General features: G+C 37.3%; 1 protein-coding gene across 1 annotated transcript in view; it reads left to right on the forward strand.

Moving 5' to 3' along the window:
• Window positions 1-17,641, forward strand: part of LOC100643103 (homeotic protein proboscipedia) — a 60,773-nt gene that overhangs the window by 7,921 nt on the left and 35,211 nt on the right. The window lies entirely within an intron of this gene.

Consider the following 17,641-nt stretch of genomic DNA (forward strand, 5'->3'; position numbering starts at 1 on the left):
GTTGGGTTAGTTACATTTGAAATGAATCTCAGTTTAGGTTAGTTACATTTACAAGAATCAAATTGACCAATGGTTTACGAACGAAACAGAATCAAGTTGGTTGGGTTAGTTAGATTTGAAAATTCACTAATTAGTGATCTATTGGGAAAAAAATTATAAAATAAGGTGAAGTAAGTTTGTTAGGATTTTATTATAATGACAAATAGTTGAATCGAAAAGGTTTTGTTATTTCTGTAAGGGGAAAGGCTCTCTGTTTGATCCTTTCGGAGAGGCTCATTTGACTCTGCACTTTCCCGTTTCTTTCTGCCACACTTTCCCTCGTTAGTACATTTTCATTGTTTCCATGTACTTCATTGTCATGGACTTTGTAATTAGACAACAAAGTTAGATCGTGAAGATGAGATGAAATGTCGAGCAATGCGTTTATGGCTCTTAACTACCTGGAAATCTGACTAAAGAATTATATCCAGTTTCTTCGGGTTGTTTCCATTGTTAACCGGATCACGATAACTTCGATCGCCGTTCGTTTAATTAGACTTTTGAAAATTCACACTTCGAACAATCGCTGCCGATGAAATAATACAAAACCTATATCTAAACAATTGACGAATGTCAAACAATTATGGAAAATTTGAAGAAATTTGCAAATATGCAATCCAAGACGAAACAGATGTCATAGTGTATTTCTTCAATTCTCTTCATAGATTTACCCATATCGTTTCAAATTCACCGCATCATAGAAAGCTTCATCACCGTCATTAATCATCATTTCTCGTAACTATTACACATTTCGTGCGAAAACTAAGTGAACATATGCACATTCGTCAAAACCCATTTCTTCCAAGAGCATCTCTTCGACCGCGCCACTTGCTGCCAAATTCTTCTTCGAAGAGACTCTTCAAAACCATCACACGACACTCGAATAAGCCACGGAAGAATCTCGCGAACACCGCGGGTATCGCGACGATATTAATTGCAAAAGGGGTGACGACGAGTAGCTTGTCTGCTTGCCACGAAGACAACATCTCCGTGAGCGCAGGAGGAAGATACCGTGTCTGATCGGCAGGGTGGCACATCCTTGGAAGGAGATAGCAAGGAGGGTAATGATAATCCAGCCTCTAGCCTAGTCGTATCCCGGGGGATGCAGGGATTAATTGACACATCGGCGTTTCGAAGGAGAGTCTCGTGGGCTGGCGCCTCCGCTTTGCTAGCCGGCGACGTGACTGATGAGACGCCTGGAACAAGCCATCGTGAAAAACACCGTTGGATCCGTGGACTTTTTTGCCAGCCATGGATCCGCCAAGAATTACCGAGCAAACCATCATCGGTTGGCGGCTGCTTTCGCGCCCCCAGCCGAATAACTCGTCTAATCAGACGTCGTCCACCCTTGCCATTTTCTTCGAGCGTAGCCTAAAGCGTGGAAACGAACGCACGTCGATGTTACAGATTGGAATTTAATGCGAGCACGGTGACGCACACGGAAAGCAAACTAGGGTTGTCTTGAGAAGAGAACGTGCCTTCAGGAAGAGTCCTCCAGGAACAGCCGGCGAGGCTTCTAATTGAAATTTTCTGATGAAGATTTGCAGGCGGATGAATTGGTGTTGGAATATTCGGTTGGGGGTTGTGATAGTTGACGATGCGATGGAGGCAGGTCTTTTTTGTAAATTTAAAGTGCTTGGAAGGCAGAGCAGGTGTCTATTAGCAGCTGGGATTGTGGTGTTAGTGTCCAGGTTTAGTTTTTAGATTTTAAATGGAAAGCGAGGAAGGACGTTGCTTTGATTAGGTACGATGAAAGGAAATTTGAGATTGAAAAGGAAGAATCTGAGATTAGAAAAGAAGTAAGACGTCTGGGACTGGTGCTATTATGTTGGCTTGGCAACTAAGTGATTGCGGATTTTGTCATTAGGTGGTAATGACAAATTTCGCAATCACTTAGTTGCCAAGCAATAGTTTGAGTATTTAAATCTTAAACGTACTGAGTGTTAGATTTAAATGTGATATCGAGAGAGAGAGAGAGAGAGAGAGAGAGAGAGAAAGAGAGAGCTGCTCTGATTATCGTTTCAGAGTCTGAATTTTATGTATGATGAATATTTCTGGAAAATTTGAAGTCGAATAAGATGAAGAATACTTACAACTGCAATTATGATCTTATTGTCAGTGTACTGAAATTTTAAGAAAGTAGAAATTATTTTCTTCTTTTAGAATTGATGGAGATACAAATGTTCATCAATGAAAGTTTGTTGAAAGTCATATGCAAAATAAATATATTAAGAGACTGTACGTAATCAGTAGACTTACAGGGAAATCAGCATCGAAATAAGTAAAAATTATTTTCTTCTTTTTGGATCGATGAAGATAAAAATGTTCATCAATGAAAGTTTGTTGAAAGTCATATGCAAAATAAATATATTAAGAGACTGCACGTAACCAGTAGACTTACAGGGAAATCAGCATCGAAACAAGTAGAAATTCTTTTCTTCTTTTAGAACTGATGAAGATACAAATGTTCATCAACAAATTTTTGTTGAAAGTCACATGCAAAATAAATATGTTGAGAGACTGACAGTGCACTGTATGTAATCAGTAGACTTTCAGGTAAATGAGCATCAAAATAGGTAGAAATTCTTTTCTTCTTTTAGAATTGATGAAGATAAAAATGTTCATCAATGAAAGTTTGTTGAAAGTCACATGCAAAATAAATATATTAAGAGACTGTACGTAACCAGTAGACTTACAGGGAAATCAGCATCGAAACAAGTAGAAATTATTTTCTTCTTTTTGGATCGATGAAGATACAAATGTTCATCAACAAAATTTTATTGAAAGTCACATGCAAAATAAATATGTTGAGAGACTGACAGTGCACTGTATGTAATCAGTAGACTTTCAGGTAAATGAGCATCAAAATAGGTAGAAATTCTTTTCTTCTTTTTGGATCGATGAAGATAAAAATGCTCATCAATGAAAGTTTGTTGAAAGTCACATGCAAAATAAATATGTTGAGAGACTGACAGTGCACTGTATGTAATCAGTAGACTTACAGGTAAATGAGCATCAAAATAGGTAGAAATTCTTTTCTTCTTTTTGGATCAATGAAGATAAAAATGTTCATCAACAAAATTTTGTTGAAAGTCACATGGAAAATAAATACGTTAAGAGACTGACAATGCACTGTACGTAACCGGTAGACTTACAGGGAAATCAGCATCGAAATAAGAAGCACGTGAAACCGAAGGGAAGAGATATTAGCGAAAGAAGGTAGCCGAGGTTCCAGTCGATTCGGTGATAAAGGTGATTGAACGATTAGGAGTCTCGGAAAGAGGAAAGCACTGGTGAAAGAGAGAGGAGCATCTAATTTAAAGATTCATTGGCAAGTAAATCCGCGGCGAATTAAAGATAACTCTCCTAGGAAATCCCAGCCAGCAAGCTCCTTAAAAGCCACTGCGTTTGCTCGACGAAAGAGAAAAAGAAGAAAGATGAAAGGGAAGCAGAGGGGTGGTCTTAAGACTATGATATCACGTAGAACGTATTTAACCGAGGGATAAAGCACGCGTTTGAAAAAGAACATTCTTCAATAATTGTTGAACACGTAATTAAAGAAACAAGTAAAAGAAGATATAGTGATTTGATTTAACTCAAAATGAAGATACTCTTTGTTTCCTTATACCAAAGAAAGGAAGGAAGACTATGGTTTCTGTGAAATTCGATTTTTCTAAATTTGGAAAGATCGTGGGTGGCTGAATCGTCGAAAACAGAAGGCCAGGGTAGTTGGTTCGGTCATAAAATCGAACGATAGTTCAATCCTCCGACGTAAATCCTCGTGAGCTCTTCTTATCAGCTGCTCTACAATGCTGTACAAAGTAGAATGGAAAAGTTTCAGCGACTCGTATCAGAGGGGAGATTTCTTCCGCGTTCTTGTTGCCAAACACGTCTATTTAAATTCCTGCTGTTCTAAATTAATTCACAATTCACAATTCACTGAAGCGTTTCTTCAAACATGCAACTTCAAGTACACGTACTTTTGTCAAAATTTATTGCACATTCGAATTGTATAAAAATCGTATATGAAAATAATTTCTATAGAATTCAATGGAATCTTGCAACGCGACATTCTGATCTGATTGAAGAAAATCTTCTTGCCGAAGATAACTAGAAAAGTAAAACAGCAACAGTGAACTTTATCGAATAAGAAAACCACTCGACAAAATAACAGGCTGTGCCATGAATCTGCAACAAATAAAATTACAGCAGACGCCCTATAAGAAGAAGGAACGCCCTAACAAATTTACGATAACAGTTACCGCAGTTCTAACACTTGGCAAACGTGCGTAAAAACGAGAATCGGCAACGCATAGATATCATGTTACAACGAGCAACTGCACATCTGCGTGGAACCGGTGCTTGAATAATAAACACGGTATAACAAATTGATAATCCGGAACCCCATAATCGTGCGCATATTTCGGCTCGGGGAATCTGTGGACCGACACTAAAAGAACTTTCCACGCTCGTTGTTGCGCCAAATGGGCCGCTATAAAAGCGTGGGGGCGCTCATGGCAGCCCTCTTCCTTCCCGATTCCGTCTCACCCTCGTCGTCTCCGTTTCCGCCTCGTCTCGTGCCGCTTTCTGCTACCGTCGCGTGGATCAAAGTGTCCGGCATACGATTCTCGCCTTTTCGTCCTCCTCAGTTTCTTCGTTTTATTGTCCGTCGCTCGGTTCCGATCTTTCGAATGAACGTTGTTCGATAAAAATGTTTCGACAACCCCTGTCGGAGATTGATGAATGGCGGAAAAGTGGCGGAAATCTGATCAGAAGGGACGGCCGCTAGTGAGATGTAAATAATAGCAGCATGGATACACTGCACTGTGCGAGAATGATTTTTCGAAAAGGGTATTCGACCGTTGGCTGTGTAAATCGCTCGTTTCTTGCAGATTTTGTAATGTTTGTAATTGTTTGATAAAGTGCAAGCGATAGAAGTTTGTAGAATCTGTGGAACACCGGTTTAAGCGAGAACCTGTCAGGACGATGTGACAATATTTGTGAAACGATGGCAGTTTTAGGGGTCCGATGGAAAAGTGGAAAAACTTTGTCAATTTTTTCAAAGAATTTGATAAATACAGGAAACCATGCATAATATCAGTGTTTGCAAGATTTTTGTTGAAAATAACAACGTGAGTTCTCGCTCGCCATCTATGTGCTGACGGCTAGTTACAAAAGGAGTAACTAGAAGTTATTACTAGACACGGTCGATAAACCTGATCGATAGTTTTAAGACCTCTCCTGTTCTTTTCGTTCATTCGTTCGTGTTCCTTCTAAGTGTGTACAGTAAAGGCTTTTCTACTCCGAGAAGCGTGGATTTATTATCCAGATAATATAATAATAACTAACGCGATCCTACCTCTCAAATATAAAATAACAATTTTATTATTTCTAAGCCTCTAGACGTTAGGAATACTTTTCTATTAACAAGATTTTACTTCCAATGAGACTCGTGGAACAACATTCTACTCTGAAAGGGTTGTTCTTCAATTTTTCATCCGAGTCTCAAACAAAAATTGAAGAATTATGCAGTAGCACTGTACTTTCCTTGACATATATGCAAATTGTTTGCAAATTGAGACAAACCACGATCGCTAGCTTCAATAACAAGTTGATGGAAATATTCTAAGGCAATGGGGGGAGGGGGCAATGCTTAAAGAAAAATTGTCACAACGAGGGAAACTTCTCTTGTCTGTACTTAAAAGAAATTTGTGTTTGTCTTGTACATTTTTAGAAGAAAGAGGAACCTGAAACGCTGCAATAGGACAGATTCGAGGACATATTAAACGGTGCTTGATTTTCTATGCTTCTCTCTTAATTACACGCTGCTATTCACACTTTCGCTGAATTTCACCGATTAGATCGGGTTCCACGAGTGCTGTGAATTATGCTTTCGCGATGGTAACTCGCATACAATTTTCATTTATCTATTCGAAATCGTTGGATTGTAATGGAATATACAATGCCAGAATTTTGTCACATACGGAAGGGAATTTAATAGAAATCTGCATGCAATTAATAGACTGCGGATGTTTATGCACTTATTGGATATTCAAAGATGTAAGGACTGCGTGTAATATGCCAAGATATATGAAATATGCAAAGTATAGTATTTGTTAGAGGAGGAATAAATAGCGAAGAAATCTAGGGAAGTCATCTCTTCTATTTATTGGGTTGGCAACTAAGTGGTTGCGGATTTTGTCATTAGGTGGTATTGAAAAATCCGCAATCGCTTAGTTGCCAAGCTAATAAATATCTAAATTGTACCCCTTGGTAGCCCATTTTGAAAATATTTTGTTAGGAAGAAATTAATGTGTTGCATTTGAGCGAGACAAGTTTCAGAAATGTAAAAGGATGAAATATGGGTTTGATGTAGTTACTCATTGCTTGGTATTGTTTTACTGTTTGTTCTAAAACAGGTGGAGAAATTGCAGGTGGAATTGTTTTAATTCAAGTGGCTATTTGTATTAGGTTGGCAACTAAGCGTCGTTAATTAAAAAACAATCGATTATGCTACCTTTGTACAGTTAATTATACTGCAGCCATTAAATTTTCATCATTAAGCAGATAGACCTAAAATGAAAATCAATAAGCCATGTTAAACAGATGAACATATTTAATTTGTCTAATTCCTTATTTATATTAAAATTGATTTATTTAACAAAAATTAGTACTAACCTAATCATTATATTTAATTAAAATAAATTACAAATTATTTTTCTAATAAATAAATATATATACAAATTCATGAATAATTTAAATAAAAATTAAATTTTTGATATTTTAATCACCTAATACTTAATATTGTCATCGCCTAATGACAAAATCCGCAATCATTTAGTTGCCAACTCAATATATACACAAATTATACTACTTATATACATAACACAATTATGTACACAAATCACATATTATTAGGTTATCCGAAAAGTTTCTTTCGTTCCATAAGATGATAATAAATGAACAACAATTTTTATCTTATATTATTTCGTACATAATTCAATAAATTATAACAATAAAACGAAAGAAAGTTTTGGATAACCTAATATAAGCATGTGATAGCTATAAGGAAAATATTTCACTTATTTCATCTGAATTACATAAAAGTAGACGAAAAGGGGGAGGGGGTAGTATGCGGCACGCGAGCGCCATTTTCGTGTTGGTTTTGAGCAACCTGCGGCTAATAAATCGCCGGACCGCCACTGTTTATAAACCGTTTAACCGTTGGCAGGTTTCGCGAAGTAGGACGGAAAAGCTGCGGCGAAAAAGTGGGAGAAACGCGTGGAAAGTCAGCGAAGCAAAGGGAACGAGAACTATGATGGATGAGAGTGGACGACGAACCTAAAACTCGTCTCGGTCTCGTGCGACAATGGAAACAAATTATTAATTGTTTACTTAGCTACACTTTCGGTTCAATGTTAATTACCGCGAATCTGATAATTTTTCCATTTAGCATTTCAATCTTAGCGTTTAAGGTAGATTCTATATTATTGGTTTGTTCAAAAAGTTTCTTTCGTCTCATAAGGTGATAATAGATGAACGACAATTTCTGTTTTATATTATTGTAGTATCGTAAACTATTGTAATTAGTTTATTAATGATGAATGGATTAAACAGATGATAATTAAACAGAAAACAATGGTTATTCGACATGAACTAATTGCAACAAGCGTATAATAATTAAAACAACTAGATAATTAACAATTCTCGTCAACGTAAATTCAACTCTTAACAACACTAACAACACTATCTCGACAACACAATCCACACTCTTTGACTTCTCAACTCATACTGCTGTTAATTCGTTTATTGTCCCCTAGCAAACGCTTGTCTTATGTCTTAAACCGTTTGTTTATGATTCACGCCTCAGCAACCGCTTGTTTATAATCCGCACGACACCCCGCAGGCCCCTCGTTCACGATACTACATTATTTATTTTATTATCATTATATATTTATATATTTTATATTATTATATTGGCACGTAATTCAATAAACTAATATAAAAGAAAAAATATTGTGCATCTATTGTTTCCTTACAAAACGAAAGAAACTTCTCGGACAATCTAATACCTTTTGCTTCGATGGTCTCTGCATCCGAGTGTTGACAGAGTTGCGTCGTTACACGTCGACGAGAAAATGATCGTTGATGTAATAATTTCCCTTTGTCATTACATTCATTACACTATACACACTATATACCTTTACAATTAGACGTTTCTAATTATATCTTCGTTTTATGATCTCGCTTGTATATTTCTCTTTTAAATTATACTTTTGTCACTACACTCTGTTCATATTCTTCCTATTGTTCTTGCGTTTCCACTATGTTCAGATTACTCTGTTCTTTTTCAAATATACACAGATCGTCTTCGTACACCGTTTTTCCACTTTATCCCCCACTTTAGTGTATTTTTTAACATAGGTATTTTTTATACAACTCTTGAATTCATTATTTTTTAATTTTTTAAGCAAAAACACAGATTCTAATCTATAAACATTGTCCTCTAATTTTCCACTTCCACCGCTTGGTGACAACAAAAAGTACAAAAGCCCACAGAAAGTACAATTGAACCTTGGTATTTTTTACTCATAATTTTTTAACTTACCACTGCTTGCCCATTTATCTTTTTGCTACGACCGTCGCGAGGAAAACGCGTTAGCGAGGGGCATAAAATCTCGCTACGATTCCGATAATCGACGCCGCGAATTAGTCGTTACCCTGTTTCGATTAAGATAACAGAGATGGTTCAAACGAGTTTAACACTGAATTAACAGAGTTAATATAAACTTGTATATTTAACAATATTTAATATTATAATGAGCACGTCACAAATTGTTTAATGATAAATACAATTAGCTTGATACACGAATTCGACCCGACTTTATGATATTTCTCGATATATTCGTTAGACTAATCGACTTTAATTTTATTCGTTTGAACCTCTCGATGCATAACGTTTGAATCCTCAAATGATACTGATTGCCCTTCGATCTTTTCTTTGTTTTCTCTCGAAGACGACCCCCACTACGCTCGGGTCACGCCACCGTTCGCGCCTATGATCACGTATGCCACCTTCTTTGTGTAGATGAAATAACGAACCGAAAGCGAATCGACGTTTCTAGAACTCGCTGCTTGATGGCAACTACGCGTTTGTCGCTATATTGTATATATTTCGCCGGTCATGTAAGACGATCCATCTGCAACACTGTAGTACCACGGTAGAGCGACGGTTAGGGACACGGCCTATGGGAAGCTTCGTAGCGTAACACCTTTGCTGTTAAATGAAAATACGTCTTCCAAATCATCGTGCTGAAATTCTAATTTTCTAACGTCCACTTTCTCCGTCACAACAAAAACACACGCGATCTCCCCGCAGTAAACAGTGGAATAACGAGGATTAAACTAGCGGCTATCGATTTCCAAATCGTCCCCCGTCGATTCGACGAGGGAGATCGGAGAGAGCAGCGCGCGTGGATCGTGGAGTTCCACCCTCTGGTCGAACTCCCCGAGCGCGATTCGACGTAGCCGGTGCTACCGGGGGAAAATAATGCATCAGAAATTCAGATGACCGACGGAGAAGATCGTAGCGCGATTTATCAAATAAAAGTGCCGCTACAGTCGAATGCCCGTCTGCGTTGGTCGTTGGAAGCGACAGTTCATTTTTAATATAAAACGAGACTCGCGCGAACGAACGGGAATAGAAAAGAAGATTCCTCGGCGTGACGGCAAAAAGGCCGGGGCTGATATCGTTGCCGATGTTCGCCAGGCGACTTTCTCAAGGAAAAAACCGTGATTCTCAGCGGAGATTACGACTCCCGACGATTTCTCGAGCTCGCGGCTCGTTTGGTCGATACTGGACCATGAACGGTATTGTTTTTCTTTAACGACGATTATGGAAGATGTCCTCTGCACTTTTGGTGGTCTCGTGGAGGCAAGGCTCTGATGTTTCTTCGCTAATCACGCAGCAATGGAAGGAACAGTTTTTTCACCAGCTAACGTTCCGACGAATACGAATACGCCGTAGCTGCTCGTGAAGCTATTCGAATATTTGTAAATATTCTTTTTGGCTATATCGTTGCGTGTCTTATAGGAAAGGTTAAAAAGTTCGATTAACGCTGTAATGAAACTCCACTATTAGGATTATATTGGTAAAGTTAAATATGTGTCTACAAGATATTTAATACTCAAAATAATTAGAGGGTCGTTTTCCATGTAACTTGGACTTTTATACTCGGTTCTTATGTTAATTTAATTTTACTTCTAATGTGTGTCTTTAAACCAAAATCATATCAATCTATCAAGCTTATAGGACATCCTGTCTTTCATTCATTTAATTGATAGAATAGAACCATTGGTAATTGCAATTCTCTAATTGTGTCCAGCAGTATATTAAAATGTAACAGACCTAGTATACCTTATACAAGGTGAAATATTATTACTCGACGACGTGCAAAGTACACTTTCGAAAATCAACAAATCATTTTCCTGCAAAATACAAAACTAGCTGAAGCCCAAACAGCCAAATAACATCATTCGCATATGATTGGAACTTTGCCAGTTATTCAAGCGTCAATCTCAACGAGAGAGTAGCAAACGTAGAAGTTTCGGTGGGATACACGTCAACCAAAGTTTGCTTTCAAAAGTGCAGCGCATCTGAAAACACGCTAAGAAGTAACCGTTAAGCGTCGCTGTTTATAAAGACGATGTTCCTGTTATATTCAAAGCTATAACAATCTTTAGTGCAATAGGTTGGTTAGAGGTGCGCTTAAAGCAGGATAATCGAGAAACTAGCGTGTCCCCGAGGATCGTGCAAAACCTGTTGCCCGCGACGGGCCTCACAACGCGATAAAAAGTTGACTTCGCGGGAGCTTAGTCCGCGCGCTTCTTCGACGCGAACAGTTTAGCTTCATAATGCAAAGTCGCCAGTCATTCACCGATCAAAGTGTTAAGCCCCTTCCTCTGACCGCCTTCGCTCGACAGCGCCGCTTTCAAAGGCCCTGCCTGCTCTGATGGCCGTTTGATTCGTCGTTGGTTCTGCGCGCAGGACGTTGACACGAGGAAACAACGAGCGAAAGAGGACGGAGGTCCACGAGCGATAGCGGCTATTCCTTTTGTCAAATTTGAATGGGGATGCAGAGGTTGCGGCGAGGCAGGAAGTCGAGCCAAAAGAGAGCAGAAGACAGTTTTTGTGCACGTAGAAAGCTGGCTTGCAAGATTGTTTCTCGGATAGTTTAGTTTTTTATTTAAAGTTCAGGATATTTTCAAATTGTGACTCAAACTGTGTTTCTCTCCGATACTGAAAATCATAGATTGACGTTTCGAAAAATAAACTGATATTCTGGGTGAGTGTGAATGATCACTGGATCGAGCGTGCTTGCGCCATTTGTTAGATTGGCAACTAAGCGATTGTGGATTTTGTCACTAGATGGCAATGCATTGGTAATGCAGTGGTAATGATGCAGTGGTAAGGTAGCATTTAAGAAAATAGGAATTGCATCGATTTTGCTTGTTTATTATTTAATATACGAAATATCCGAAACGAAGTACTCGTTGTGAAATTTGTAAGACGAAAATTTCTCTGTAAGTCCCATTTTTTAATTACATTTATAAAAATACAGAAATTGCGTGGATATTTCGCCATCTATGTAAGTACGTGACCACGTAACATCTGTCACTTTTTTTTATCTAAAAACGGTTAAGTTTTCTAAAGAATACGAGAGAAAAGAAACTACGAAAAAATTGCAAAATACAAAGACCGGTACAAAGGGGAATCATTAAATGAGAAAGTACCGTATGTATAACTATTTCGGACTTCTTCAGGCAGTTCAAGATAAATACAAAATGACAAGAGGCTGATAAAAGCCCGAGACAATTTGTGATTCCTCTGAAAGCAAGCGAACAATAGGAAGAATCGAGCGTGGCGTGGAATAGGTGGCTTTAAAATCAACTTAGCAGCGATCGTCGGCAACGTTACAAGCGGCTACTATTATAAGCACTTTACTTTTAAGGAACATTAGCCGCGCTCCCTTCTTACGCGTCTTTTCTTTCGCGGAAACTGCGCCACGCTGCGAACGCCGCCGCCTCCGGGGAGAAACGGAGACGCGCACCGTGGCCATTGGGGTGGGTGACAGTGGCAGGAGAGGGGATTGTCTGGGGTAATTAGCCGATGGTTGCGTTGAAAGATCTCCCAGCGGCTGGCTCGGCTTGTCGTGACGGGTCATGTCCAGAATACCGAGCCATTCTGTTTAGAAAATGTCAAGCCGCCGATAAAAAGTCATGCAACATGAACCATCCAAAGAGAGTATAAAAAAGGGGAGCGAGAGAGTTTCGTAATTTAATTATCGAAGCGTGATCACCTTGAAGGCCCCCTGCGTTTGATATGATGGCGTTTTGAAAGAGGATTCTCGAAGGGTAAAGTCGCTTGAGAGTAGGATGAGAGCCGATGATATAAAATGTAGAGGAAGGTTACCTTCTTCCTTGGAAGATGTGTCATTCGACATTGTGTGTGTGTTTTTTTTTCTTTTAAACAGAAAATGTGGAAATTTTTAAAGTCGCTGAATTTTCGATTTGTAATTATAAATTAATTTATGTAAAGGACATTCGTATGATATACAGATCAGGATATTGATAAATGATATTGTTTATGTTGTTTGGAATATCTGAGGATTGGGAAAATTATAATTTATTTTGATTGGTAGTGCAACCACATAAAAGCTCGGATTTGTAATTGTAAATAAATTTATGTAAATCAAAGTCGTATTATATACAGATCAGGATATTGATAAATAATATTGTTTATGTTGTTTGGAATATCTGAGGACTGAGAAAATTATAATTCATTTTGATTGGTAGGGAAATTAAGTAGAAGCTCAGATTTGTAATTGTAAATAAATTTATGTAAATCAAAGTCGTATTATATAGAGATCAGGATATTGATAAATGATATTGTTTATGTTGTTTGGAATATCTGAGGACTGAGAAAATTATAATTCATTTTGATTGGTAGGGAAATTAAGTAAAAGCTCAGATTTGTAATTGTAAATAAATTTATGTAAATCAAAGTCGTATTATATACAGATCAGGATATTGATAAATGATATTGTTTATGTCGTTTGGAATATCTGAGGACTGAGAAAATTATAATTCATTTTGATTGGTAGTGCAACCAAGTAAAAGCTCGGATTTGTAATTATAAATAAATTTATGTAAAGCGAAATTGTATTACATACAGATCAGGATATTGATCAATGATATTGTTTATGTTGTTTGGAATATCTGAGGATTGAGAAAACTATAATTTATTTTGATTGGTAGTGCAACCACGTAAAAGCTGGGATTTGTAATTGTAAATAAATTTATGTAAATCAAAGTCGTATTATATACAGATCAGGATACTGATAAATGATATAGTTTATGTTGTTTGGAATATCTGAGGACTGAGAAAATTATAATTTATTTTGATTGGTAGTGCAACCAAGTAAAAGCTCGGATTTGTAATTATAAATAAATTTATTTAAAGCGAAATTGTATTACATACAGATCAAGATATTGATAGAGCTTTTTGTTGTTTAAAATATCAGATAACTGAGAAAATTATAATTCATCTATATTGGTAGTACAACCACGCAAAAGCTCGGACAAATCTAATACTCTCAAAAGCATAGTCTGTAGGTCCATGTATTAGTACCAATACCTATCACAAATTAGAAACAACCAAACACTATAATATTTACAAAGTGCTATTCAAAGATCAACAGTGATCTTAATCAATTTTTACAAGCATGAAACACATAAGAACCCAATAGAACTTCACGAAACCGCAATCCTCTACACAAACTTGAAATTTGAATAGCTGAACGACACGATAGGATGAAACACACGATTGCACCCGAAGCAATATACAAATCCAACTCTGAAACAACGTAAAACCTTCGCAGCTCGAACTTCCCCTAACCCATCTCCGTCTCCCTCTTTGTTCACCGACACATAGGAAAAGAAGAAGCGGAGAAGCGTAGGTTAGCGGCACGGATCGATTGTCAGGGGGCCCCGGTAGTCGAAGCATGACTCGCGGATTCGTAGGTAGATGCGTTCCTCGCGCGAAACTCCGTACGCGTTGGACGTGGCTGACCAGCCGACCAACCGACGGACGGCTGACTGCCTTTCTGATTGATGATCGCTACCGGACTCTCCGCCGCCATGCATACCCTATCCTCGACCTCCACCTACGCTGCTCACCATCCCACGAGTCAACCCTTCGCTCGGCCAAGCGGAGAAATGCCGGCCGATTCGTTCGCAGAATCTCGCACCTCCTCCCCCTGCCGCCGCTCTTCCGTTTTTCGTTGTTTTCGTCGTTACACGAATTCGAGGCTTGTTTTCCAACCCGAATAAACGCGCCGTTTCGTGAATCTAACCGAGGATTTTCCGGTTCTGGGAAACGCGTCGCTAAGCACCTGTCATGAGTTTACTGGGAAACGATCGTAGTTCGTGAGAGCTTCGTGAAATTGCTGGAAAAGGGAGAAAATCTTTGCGGCAGATTACCGACGCTTTCGTTCCTCACGAAACTGTAGAAGGTATTTATGTATAGTGTAGTACAGTATAGTGTTGGCTTGGCAACTAAGTGATTGCGGATTTGTCAATACCACACAATAACAAAATCCGTAATTGCTTAGTTGCCAACCCAATAATTTAGGATATTTGAATATTATTATATATCATAATTCAAATTTTATATTGTAACTCAAATTCTGCATATATTGGGTTGGCAACTGAGTGATTGGAGATTTTGTCGTTAGGTGGTAACGACAAAATCTCCAATCACTCAGTTGCCAACCTAACAGATTGAACGTGATACATAGAAACGGACATAAAACATAATACCACTAAATATTGCATGAAGTTCCAAGGAATATTTCTGCAATTCAAAAACAGAATTACACTCATTATCCTCGTTATAGCTTGAAATTTATTCATCATGTTCCAATGCCAAATAATAAATATAATACCAAACGAGAATTATTCGTGTGAACGGTATATTAGGTTGGTAACTAAGTGATTGCGGATTTTGTCGTTAGGTGGTAATGAAAAAACCCGCAATCACTTAGTTGCCAAATCAATATATATAGTGAGATTGTAGAAAATATTGAGAGTCTGAGAATAATTTGAAATGTGAAATATCTGAAGGAAATCGTTTACTGAGATTTTTATTGGTGAGATAATTTGTTGCAAATCCTTGAAACTTTTTCATTTTCCAGCTAGTTTCTTAGCTTTATTGTTTGTCCATAAGAATTGGAATGGAAATGATATTTCTAGAGTATAAAGTGAATCATTAAAAAATGTCGAGATTCTTAGGTTTTTAAGGAAATTATTACTCTAATCGTTAATTTGTAATTAGCCCATAAGAAACAATTTTTCTAGGATGGGTATACTATGAGAAAAAATGTCAAACAATTGAAAATATTAGAAGAATATATTTTCTAAAATAAATTTATCCAAGTAGTAGAGTTTCCAGGTTTTGAAACAAATTCGTTGTCTTCTCGTTAATCCAGAAGAGATAAAATAGGAATAATTCTTCCAAAGTATAATCAGGGAGAAGCTAAGGAAAGAATTGAAAGTTTGAAAGCAGTCGATATTCCGTGGAATGTTATTGTTAAAAAAAAAAAAAAAATTCCGGAAGATTCTGCGTGAAAATTAATTAAAAGTTGAATCGATTCGAAGACTCCACCGTCATGAAGAAATTAAAATCCGTTGGAATCTCTTTTCGCGATGAATAATTGGAAACTTTAATTGAAGAAACTTTCTAAAAATGTTGTGGTAGCAACGAATGTTAAACGTTCGTATAATTACGTGAACAGTCCATTATTGATTATCGTTGGCAATGCTATGATATCATCGGATCGATGTTAAAATAATGAATTGGAATAAGCAACGAAAGATGGGACACGATATCGGAGTGATGAAACGTGACTGGACGAAAATCGAACTTCCATCGTGTTTTCCTAGCTAACAGCCCTGTACGTCATGATATAACAATTTCCACTCCTGTACTTCTACTGTAACCATCGATTCTTTAACAATACTACACGTTGAACCACTTAAAAAAGCGTTTTGGAAAAAACTGTACCTAACCATGTCGATTTATCATCTACCAAATTCAAATTCCGTCAGTTCAAATCAGTTGAACGAAAAGCTATTGGAGAAACCTATTTATATTTCTAACCATTACTTTTTTATACATATTTTATCATTTTTATATCGAATTTCTCAAAAACAATTGGAATAAATTACTAAATTCAGCAGTTTGTTATTTAGCAAATCTATTGGCTTGGCAACTAAGTAATTGCGGCTTTTGTCATTAGGTAGTATTGACAAATCCGCAATCACTTAGTTGCCAACCTAATATATCGTTCACACGAATAATCCTCGTTTGGTATTATATTTATTATTTGGCGTGGGAAAATGATGAATAAATTTGAGCTGTAACGAGGATGATGAGTGGAATTTTGTTTTTGAATTGCAGAAATATTCCCTGGAATTTCATATAATATTTAGTGGTATTGTGTTTTATGTTTGTTTCTATGTATGACGTTCAATCTGTTGGGTTGGCAACTGAGTGATTGTAGCTTTTGTCATTAGGTAGCATTGACAAATCCGCAATCACTAAGTTGCCAACCCAATAAATATTTGAACAAGGTAATTATATTATTAGTATTTTAATTGGTAAAGTACACTACAAAAATAAGTGTCTTGGCCATAATTGTAAAGAAGTCAAGGTTTTAACTCATCGACTGGAAGAAAATTAGTCAACTCATCAACTGGAATCCCAATCTCTTAAGTGTAATGTTATAATTATATACTTGTGTAGAACCGATTTTCTAGTTAAGAATTAACTCGATTAACAGATTGACAAACACGATGCAGATGTGGAAAATACATTAGCTTGACACTAATTCGGTATCGCATATAATATTAGGTTGGCAACTAAGTGATTGCAGCTTTTGTCAGTACCATCAAATAACAAAATCCGCAATCAGTTAGTTGGCAACCCAATAAATCCACTTAAGAAAACTGTAAACTCAACAATTTCTACTTTCATAATCATCGATTCATTAAAAATATTTTCTTATTCCAACAAACTACTAAATTCACGTACCAGATGTAAAATTCCTTCGTTCTGAGGACTGAATTTTTCACTGAAAAAAGGTTTAAGAAATCCAGGAAGGCTGAACGTATAAGATGCAGCATATGATGAACACAGATGAAAGATACAAGTTCCATCGGAAAGAGAAACACAGGGCGCTATTTGTCGAGAAAAATATTAGGTTGGTATGATCACTAGTTCCTATATGCAAAGTTGGTACGACTTTTAACGACGTTCTATTGTTTTTGGCGTCTGCCACGTGTTAATTATCAGAGAGTATTCAGTGTGTTCTAGTGGCTGTGCATGGTGGTGAAATACAGAATATACAAAATTGAATCTGTGTGAATCAATTAAATATCGAATTCCAAAACCTATTTAATAACACTATTTAGCTGCTAATCGAGCAGAATGCGTACACGGATGACCTGGCACGACCTAGTCGAAGAAGAAGAGCGGTTACGA

Source organism: Bombus terrestris, chromosome 18, assembly GCF_910591885.1.
Source record: "Bombus terrestris chromosome 18, iyBomTerr1.2, whole genome shotgun sequence".
Classification (NCBI taxonomy): domain Eukaryota; kingdom Metazoa; phylum Arthropoda; class Insecta; order Hymenoptera; family Apidae; genus Bombus; species Bombus terrestris.